Raw genomic sequence first — 10410 nt, 5'->3', positions numbered from 1 at the left:
TTGAATCTATTTTTCTGTCTTTTTTTTTTTAAAACACATGATCCTGTGTGGCCAGCTAAATATTGGATACTAGACTAGAAGGATCCTATGAACAAAAATGGAGAATTATCCTACACACCATGCCCTTAAGAAGCTACAGCAGAGAATCTTAGGGCTCTTTGGGGGTTGTAACAGAAACCCACTCAAACTGCTGAATTGCAAAGAGGGAATTTAATATGAGTGTAGAAATCTAAGGCTAGGAATGCATTTGAGCCTCATGGGGACTGAGCCCAGATCTTGAGGGATAGGAGAAACCAGGGCAGCCTTGTTCTCAGGCTTCGTATTTCTCTCCACTCAATTGCTTCATCATTCATTCTTTGTGAATTGGCTGTTCTGATTCCCCATGAATGTGATGAAAAAAGCCACCCAAGCTGTCGGTAGTGAATTCTTATAATTTTATGTTGCCTCAGCATCCATTTTGAATATGTTTATCCTTCTTATACCAGAAGCAGGGCTCAGTCACCCTTGACACAGCTTCCAGTTCTCCAGCACATCCAAATGGCTGAAGTGAGTGGCCAGAGACAAGAACTTAGAGGCATCTCTCCTGCCTAGAAGCCTGGGCTCCTTGTTTTACTGCTGCTTCCTTAAAAAGACCATTCAGGCATTTACATGCAAACTTAAGGCTATCCTCACACTATTATTCCCTGACATACACTGCTAGTTGTTCTGTGCTTCCCTCTCTCTGCCTGACTTTTTATTCCTGCCTCAGAGGACCCTGGGGACCAAGGACTGTCCTCCCGACTCATTATATCCTACCTTCCCAGGATCAGCACATACAAATCCTTGACCTCATTTCCTATTGTGGTGGTGTAGTTAATTGGTGCCTTCCATCTGAAGAACAGGGGCTGTCCCTGGCCAGTTTCCTCAAGGCTCTGGGCTGAACACAAGGTCAGGCTCCCAGGGTCAGAGAGAGGGTCAGGCAGGCATAAACTGGACACAGCTCAGGTAAGAACCATGAGGCAGCCTTGCCAGTATAAACAAGTTTCCCATGTGAGGGACTCCCTGGTTGCAGGTCAGACAACTAGGCATTAGGTCATCTGCCAGGTAAAAGAAGCATCCCACAAAGGCATACTATAAACACTGACATCCCATTAGGGCAGAGTTGCTAGCTGCTCTGGTACTGAAACCCCATTTTAGATGGGAGCTCTCAAAATACCCTTTAAATATCTTTTTTAAAATTATTGTGGCCAGACGCAGTAGCTCACATCTGTAATCCTAACACTTTGGGAGGCTGACGCAGAGGATTGCTTGAGCCCAGGAGTTCGAGACCAGCCTGGGCAACATAGCCATCTGCCATCTCTGTTAAAAAAAAAAAAAAAAAAGGAAAAATATTAAAATTCTTAGTGATTAAAAAAACAGCATAGCTCTTCCCTGCCACCATGTAAGACATGTTTTGCTTCTCCTTTGCCTTCCGTCATGACTGTGAGACTTCCCCAGCCATGTGGAACTGTAAGTCAATTAAACCTCTTTCCGTTGTCAATTACCCAATCTTGGATATGTCTTTATTAGCAGCATGAGAACAGACTAATACAGTACATTGGTGCTGGGTAGTGGTGTACTGCTGTAAAGATACTTGAAAATGTGGAAGCGACTTTGGAACTGGGTAACAGGCAGAGGCTGGAACAGTTTAGAGGACTCAGAGGAAGACAAGAAAATGTGGGAAAGTTTAGAACTTCCTAGAGACTTGGAGGGCTCAGAAGACAGGAAGATGTGGGGAAGTTTGGAACTGACTAGAGACTTACTGAATGGCTTTGAAAAAATGCTGATAGTGATTGACAATAAAGTCCAGGCTAAGGTGGTTTCAGATGGAGATGAGGAAGTTGTTGGGAACTGGAGTAAAGGTCATTCTTGTTATGCAAAGAGACTGGTGGCATTTATCCCTGCCCTAGAGATCTGTAGAACTTTGAACTTAAGAGAGATGATTTAGGGTATGTGACAGAAGAAATTTCTAAACAGCAAAGCATTCAAGAGGAAGCAGAGCATAAAAGTTTGAAAAATTTGCAGCCTGATGATGCGGTAGAAAAGGAAAACCCATTTCCTGGGGAGAAATTCAAGCTGGCAGCAGAAATCTGTGTAAGTAATGAGGAGCCAAATGCTAATTTCCAAGACAACGGTGACAATGTCTCCAAGGCATGTCAGAGATTGAGGCAGCCCCACCTATCACAGACCCAGAAGCCTAGGTGGGAAAAGTGGTTTCCTGGGCTGGGTCCAGGACCCACCTGCCGTGTGCAGCCTTGGGAATTGATGCCCTGAATCTCAGCTGCTTCAGCTCCAGCTCCAGCTCCAGCTCCAGCTGTGGCTGAAAGGGACCAAGGTACAGCTCAGGCCATGGCTTCAGAAGGTGCAAGCCCCAAGTCTTGGCAGCTTCCATGTGGTGTTGAAACAGAAATCAAGAATTGAGGTTTGAGTTTTATATGCAAATGCCAGTCATTAGAAACTGGGTCCACCCAAACACGGTGATCCCCGTTGCCTTCTTGCCCTTGCCCCACATGTGCCTGACAACATGGCCACCCCCACATACCCCCATGTGTGTAGAACATCATGGCACCCTGCATTTGCATATTAAAAGACTAGGGTGGGAGGGCCAGCTTTTTTGTGGGCTATGTGAATGACATGCCTGGTCAAACCAATCCCCTGAGCCCTATGCAAATTAAACACCACTTCCTCCAGCCTCTACGTATACCTGGCTGGTTTCCACCCCACTTGAGGTTTCCTCTTTCAGCTTTGGAGCTCCCCTCCCTCTGTCTCTGGATAGGGGAGCCTCTTCCTTCTGTCTTCTCTGTTCTTTCTTGCCTATTAAACTCTCTGCTCCTTAAAACCACACACACACACACACCAAAAAAAAAGAATTGAGGTTTGGGAACCTCCATCTGGATCTCAGAGTATATATGAAAATGCCTGGATGTCCAGGCAGAAGTCTTCTGGATAGGCCTAAGGGAGGAGACCACCCTTCAAATTGTCTTATGCCCAATTTCTGCCTCCAAAGAAAGAAGAAGTAAAACTAAAAGGCAGAAATGGAATCCACATTCAGATAGCCCAGCACCATGCCCTGGGCCTGGTAGTTATAAATCAACCCCTGACCTAACTGCTTGTATTATCTCTAGATTCCAGGCATTGTATGGAAAAGCATTGTGAAAATCCCTGTTCTGTTCGTTTCTGTTCTGATTTCCGGTGCATGCAGCCCTCAGTCACATACTCCCTGCTTGCTCAGTCGATCACAACCCTCTTACATGGACCCCCTTAGAGTTGTAAACCCTTAAGAGGGACAGGAATTGCTCACTCGGGGAGCTCGGTTTTTGGAGACATGAGTCCGCCAATGCTCCCAGCTGAATAAAGTCCTTTCCTTCTACAACTTGGCATCTGAGGGGTTCTTGTCTGTGACTTGTCCTGCTACAGGCTGAGCTCTCATAGAGAACCGCTACTAGAGCAGTGCGGAAGGGAAATGTGGAGTCAGAGCTCCCACACAGAGCCCCCACTGGGGCACTGCCTAGTGGAGCTGTGAGAAGAGGTCACCATCCTCCAGATCCCAGAATGGTAGATCAACCAACAGCTTGCATGGTGCACCTGGACAAGCTGTAGACACTCAATACCAGCCTATGAAAACAGCCAGGAGGAGGGCCATACCCTGCAAAGCCACAGGGACGGAAATGCCGAAGGCCTTGGAAGCCCACCTCTTCCATTAGCATGAACCAGATGTGAGACATGGAGTGAAAGGAGATCATTTTGGAGCTTTAAGGTTTAATGACTGCCCTGTTGGATTTTGGACTTGCATAGGGCCTGTGGCCCCTTTGTTTTGGCCAATTTCTCCCACTTGGAGTGGGCGTATGTACCCAATCCCTGTACTCCCATTGTATCTAGCAAGTAACTAACTTGCTTTTGATTTTACAGGCTCATAGGTGGAAGGAAGTTGCCTTGTCTCAGATGAGACTTTGGACTGTGGACTTTTGAGCTAATACTGAAATGAGTTAAGACTTTGGGGGACTTTTGGGAAGGCATGATTGGTTTTGAAATGTGAGAACATGAGATTTGGGAGGAGCCAGGGGAGGAATGATATGGTTCGGTTGTGTCCCCACCCAAATCTCACCTTTAATTGTAATAATCCCCATATGTCAAGAGCAGGGCTAGGTGGAGATAACTGAATCATGGGGTGGTTTCTCCCATAATGTTCTTGTGGTAGTGAATAAGTCTCATGAGATCTGATGGTCTTATAAATGGGAGATCCCCTGCACAATCTCTCTTACCTGCCACCATGTAAGACATGCCTTTGCTTCTCCTTTGTCTTCCACAGTGATTGTGAGGCCTCCCAAGTCATGTGGATCTGTGAGTCAATGAAATTTCTTTCCTTTTTAAATTAGAAAAAATACACAGCATAAAATTATCATTTTAATATCTACAATTTAGAGGTATTAAGTACATTCACAGTATTGTACAACTATCAGCATTATCTAGTTCCAGAACTTTGTTTTCATCCAATTCAGAAACCCTATAACTATTAAATAACAGTCACTTCCTTGCCCCTCTCCCCTCAGCCCCTGGTAATCAGAAATCTTTCTGTCTCTACGGATTTGTCTAGTTTGGATATTTTATGTAAGTGGTACCACATAATATGTGGCCTTTTGTGTCTGGCTTCTTTCACTTAGCATAATGTTTTTGATGTTCATCCATATTGTAGTGTGTATCAGCACTTTATTACTCTTTATGGCTGAATAATTTTCCATCTCATGGGTATATCATATTTTGTTTATTCTTCCATTGATGGACATTTAGGTTGGTTATACTTTTTGGCTATTATAAATGTCACTATGAATATTCATGTACATGTGTTTATTTAAACACCTGTTTTCAATTCTTTTGGGTATGTATCAAGGAGTAGAATTGCAGGATCATATAGTAATTCTATGTTTAACTTGTTAAGGAACTACAAAATTGTTTTCCAGTGGTGCACCATTTTTCATTGCCATTGGCAACATAAAAGGGTATTAATTTATCTACATTTTTACAATTATTATTTTCCTTTTTTTTTATTATGGCCATTCTAGTGATTGTGAAGTAGTATCTCATTGTGGTTTTGATTTGCAGTTCCCTGATGACTAATGGTGTTGAGTCTTTTTTCATGTACTTTGTATATCTTCTCTGGGGAAATGTCTACTCAAATTCTTTGTTCATTTCTTACTTGAATTGTCTTTTGTTGTTGAATTGTAATAGTTCTTTGTATATTCTGCATACTGGGCCCTTATAAGATATATGGCTTGAAGCTATTTGCTTTGATACTGTGGGTTGTCTTTTCAGTCTTGATAGTGTCCTTTGATTCTAAATACCTTTTAAGTTTGAGAACCAACAGAAACTCATTTGCTTTTCCAGGTCCTGATTCTGATTGCTGAAAGAAAACTGGCATTGCCTAACTGGAGGCAGACATCCAGTCATGGCCCAGTCATCTATGGTCAAGAGTATGGGATTATTCAGCACAAATAAGGCTTCCAGGTCCACCTCTGCTGGTGGCAGATCTGGTTCTCAGAGAATGGACAAAAAGGCACCAACACCTACAGCAGAAAGTATAATGACAAGGAACCATGCATGGTTCAGGGTTTTAGTAAATGAAAAGAGTTGTTCATGGTAGAGGTAAGAAAAGGTGATACAGGACTTCAAGGCTCTTTTACGCTTGACTTTCAACTGAGGGATCAAGAAAACTTTCCCTGGAGTTGGCATCTAACTGGCTGACGTGAATTGAAAAGATTTGTTCATACCAGGATAGAAAGAAGGGCATCAGTTCAGACAGGAGGGCAAGGCAGGATTCAAGGTCCAAGTGGAAGCCACATTTGCTGGAGGCTCAGATTTAAGAGTGTACCTGAGAAATAGGATAACTGAAACCATGAGCATTAGTGATTTTGCAGACAGGAAACAGAATCAAAAAATGGAATGAGGCCAAATAAGGCAAGTCTCAGTGAGGTGTGAAAAGATTTGAGTAAAAATGAGAGATGGAATCATGCAGAATGCCTACGTTTCAAGTTCAACTTTTCCCCCATGGCCATGGGGTCTTTCCTCTCATATTTACTTTAGTTTATGTCTTTTCTGCCTGGAAACTTTTCCTGGACTTATCAAACTCTGTGTTCTCTCTTCTCTCTGAGCTCATACAATGTCTTTCCTTAAGATTCATGTGGTCATTAGCCTTGTATTACTAATGCAACTCTTCATGTTCACAACTCATTCTTCCATGTTGATTCTTTTATTCTTGATTCCCTAGTTAGATGATGAGTTCTTAGAGGGTTCAATGATATCTGTGTTCTCCAACATAGTGTTTTTCATAAAATAAGTGCTCAATAATATTTTTTGATGTGTTGTGAATACAAAATTCTAATAAAAATTGAAATAACTTCATAAGCTCCTTATAAGTAGGCTTCTTTAAGTTTTTTTGTTCTGTACCATTAATTTTGTCTTTTTTTTTTTGAGACAGAGTCTCACTGTGTTGCCCAGCCTGGAGTGCAGTGGCACGATCTCGGCTCAATGAAACTTCTGCCTCCCGGGTTCAAATGATTCCCCACCTCTGCCTTCTGAGTAGCTGGGATTACAGGCAAGTGCCACCATGCCCAGCTAATTTTTGTATTTATAGTAGAAACTGGGCTTCACCACATTGGCCAGGCTGGTTTGAACTCCTGACCTCAAGTGATCCGTCTGCCTCTGCCTGCTAAAGTTCTTGGATTACAGGCATGAGCCACTGCTCCTGGCTAATTTTGTCTCTTTATGTCTTACATGAAACAGTTCTTGTGTCGACATAGATGGGGTCAAGTTATCTATGGCATAATCTTTTCAATAAGCCCATTCATTCATTACCATTAATGGTTTTTCTCCTAAGATTATGAAGAGACTAGAGAGATATGACAAAATGTGTCAATGCTTTCTCAAAAAGAAAACAGCATTTTCAGTCTGAAAGATCATTAGCAACACAATGATAAAAGTAAAACTTGAAACTTGAGATAATATATCATTACTGCTCTGAGAGGTCTAAGATAACAAATCTAAAAATTTGCCTAAAATAATTGTAAGAGTAAGATTCTTATTACCTGCTTTTATGAGAGAAAGAAAGGAAATTGCTATTCTTCTTGAGGTAGATATAATTTGTGTGAATCTGGAAATTAATGATATTATAAGATATAATTGCAGAATGTCTTAATTTCATCACATAATTATCTTCTTCCAGCAATGTAGTATATTAGCACAGTAAAAATTTAATCTGTGAAGTTCAACACAGACAAAAGATTTACTAAGATTGTTTTCCCTTATGAGAAGGTGAACAATCCAAGACAGCAAAATACAAAGATGCTCTTGTTACAAAGCCAAAAACTTGAGCAAACAAAAATCTGTCATAAAAATGTCAAAAAGCTTACTGTTTTGCTTCAGTATTTCTCTCTCCTAGTCATTTACCATTTATATGGTCATTTGGGTTCAGTTGCTAAACTCCTAGAGAAATTATGAGAGAAGCAAAAGACAGGAAATAGTGACAAAAAGAGAATTATGCCGAAGTTTTTTATGTCACCTGCAGTGGTTATTCCTGATGGTAAATCTGTTCATGAATAGTGAGTTATTCTGGTCTTCTATTTCCTCTATTTTGGGATGGATGCTAGATAGCCTTTCCTAAGGCATCACATGTATCATAAATGCTGGGGAGACTCTTAGGCCTCCAAGATGACATTATTGAAAATGGACATTTCAAGGTTCAGAGAGAGTTTACTAGAAAAAGCAGGGGTAAAGGGTCCAAAGATCTAAGTTACACTTTGAGTTCTTTTACTAAATAACTGTGTGGCATGGGAAATTCAGTAAACTTCATTGAGTCTCTGTCTCCTTACCTTTGAAATGAGGGAGGCACGTTACATCAAGGATGGTGTTCTGTGTGAACAGTTCATGCAAACCTACTCCCAAAGGCCAGGGAAGCTGAGAGGCTGAAGAAAGAAGTTGACAAATTCAGTTTCTCAGAAAGAAACATTTTATAGGAATTTATAAACAGAAACCATGTCTTGGGCAGGCACCAGGTGAGATGGTGGATCCCTGCACTTTTACCCACCAGACCCAAGGCTTATATAGCATAGGGAATTTGCTTAAGGACAGGGTTTATGGTAAGCATGTGTTTATGATAAGAATCAAGATTATTTTGACTTCAAGGCAGAATTTACAGTAAGTACATGAAAATAGAAATCTTAAAGGCTTTCCCGGAACTGGGGTTAATCAGAAGTCAACATGGTAGGTTAGCATCTGAGATGGAGTTGCTTTAGCCTCCTCAGATGGCAAATAAGTTTCATCTCAAATGCCAACCTTTTAACATTTAGTAGCTTTCTGGAGCACTGTGTTGAGAAGGATTCTGAAGCTGTTTCTGGGCTCACTGGAAAAGCCTTTTGCTTGGTCAGCAACATTGGCCATTAAGCATAGGGGATGCAGAATGGCTACCTCCCTGCTATGAGCTCATCAGCTCTGAGACCCTATGATGGGAGGACGTGCCTGAAAAGACCAACTTTAGGTCTGCAAAGGTTTGTTTGTCACTCACAAGTCTGTAGTTTAAAGGACTTGTATGTAGCTTTGTTTTGTGACCTCCAGGTCTGCCCAACATCTTATTTTCTTCTCTGATTATGAGGCTGAGGTGTTGGCTGCTGCTGTTTGCTAGAAGACTACAGTGGCAGCACCTCATGGGAACATATGCTCTGGGGTGTTTTCAGTGTAATCCTTCTGCCTGCCTTTTATTAGTAATTCAATTCAACAAATTTCCTATGTGCTAGGCAGTCTGCTAATAGGCTGTGGTTGCCCTGCAGCTGTTTGGGGATCCATCCTCCACAAACCAACTACCCACAAGAGCTGTAGCAATGGTTCTGGGGCTGAGAGGTGAAGGACTCTTCAGGGCAGTTTACAAGTCATTGATTTGCCCAGTTCTTTTGTTAGCGAGGAACTAAGGGTCACTCAAGGCCACTCTCTGGGAAGGGGGCAGGGATTAAAAGGCATGCAGTAAAGAATCTAACAGAGCTCAAGTCAAAACCTAAAAGCAGACTGGACTTCTCAGAGTCTAGAATTTAAAGGATAACAAAGTCCTCAGATTCCCTTGCCCCCAGTTCTCTGCACCTTTCCTTGCCCCAGATCTGTGTTGGGTGAATAAGCCAGCCAAACAGAGCCACTCTGACTTCTATCCTGAGATGAGTTGGTCAGCAGTGATTTCATGAGCAGCAGTGAATCTGTAGAGGTCTGCAGCAACTTGAATCTTGCCTCCTTGGAGGAAAAAATTCAGTGGAGAGGCATAAGGCAGAGTGAGAGGACAAGGCAAGTTTTAGAGCATCAGTAAGTTTATTAAAAAGTTTTAGAGGGTCCATTCCAGGATGGCCAAATAGGAACAGCTCCGGTCTGCAGCTCCCAGCATGATTGACACAGAAGACGGGTGATTTCTGCATTTCCAACTGAGCCTCCACTGGTGATACCCAGGAAAACAGGGTCTGAAGTGGACCTCCAGCAAACTCCAACAGACCTGCAGCTAAAGAACCTGAATGTTAGAAGGAAAACTAACAAACAGAAATGAATAGCATCAACATCAACAAAAAGGACATCCACACCAAAACCCCATCTGTAGGTCACCATCATCAAAGACCAAAGGTAGATAAAACCACAAAGATGGGGAGAAACCAGAGCAGGAAAGCTGAAAATTCTAAAAACCAGAGCACCCCTTCTCCTCCAAAGGATCGCAGCTCCTCGCCAGCAACGGAGCAAAGCTGGACAGAGAATGACTTTGACAAGTTAACAGATGTATGCTTCAGAAAGCTGGTAATAACAAACTTCTCTGAGCTAAAGGAGGATGTTGGAACTCATCGCAAAGAAGCTAAAAACCTTGAAAAAAGATGAGACAAATGGCTAACTAGAATAAACAGTGTAGAGAAGACCTTAAATGACCTGATGGAGCTGAAAACCATGGCACGAGAAGTACAAGATGCATGAACAAGCTTCAGTAGCCGATTAGATCAAGTGGAAGAAAGGGTATCAGTGATTGAAGATTAAATTAATGAAATGAAGCAAGAAGAGAAGTTCAGAGAAAAAAGAGTAAAAAGAAATGAACCAAGCCTCCAAGAAACATGGGACTATGTGAAAAGACAAAATCTACGTCTGATTGGTGTACCCGAAAGTGACAGGGAGAATGGAACCAAGTTGGAAAACACTCTTCAGGATATTATCCAGGAGAACTTCCCCAACCTAGCAAGGCAGGCCAACATTCAAATTCAGGAAATATAGAGAACACCACAAGATATTCCTTGAGAAGAGCAACCCCAAGACACATAATTGTCAGAATCACCAAGGTTGAAATGAAGGAAAAACTGTTAAGGGCAACCAGAGAGAAAGGTTGGGTCACAC

The 10410-nt window shown here is 42.1% G+C and overlaps 1 long non-coding RNA gene across 2 annotated transcripts in view; it reads right to left on the bottom strand.

Moving 5' to 3' along the window:
- Positions 1-9154: 9154 nt before the first annotated feature.
- Positions 9155-10410, bottom strand: part of LOC140712678 (uncharacterized) — a 122575-nt gene continuing 121319 nt past the window's right edge. For both annotated transcript variants that reach the window (XR_012094393.1, XR_012094394.1), the window contains one exon: positions 9155-9541. This is a non-coding gene — a long non-coding RNA (uncharacterized lncRNA). The remainder of the gene's footprint in view (positions 9542-10410) is intronic.

Source organism: Chlorocebus sabaeus, chromosome 10, assembly GCF_047675955.1.
Source record: "Chlorocebus sabaeus isolate Y175 chromosome 10, mChlSab1.0.hap1, whole genome shotgun sequence".
Classification (NCBI taxonomy): domain Eukaryota; kingdom Metazoa; phylum Chordata; class Mammalia; order Primates; family Cercopithecidae; genus Chlorocebus; species Chlorocebus sabaeus.
Note: the sequence above shows the minus strand (reverse complement) of the source record. Positions and strands in the feature narration are given on the sequence as shown.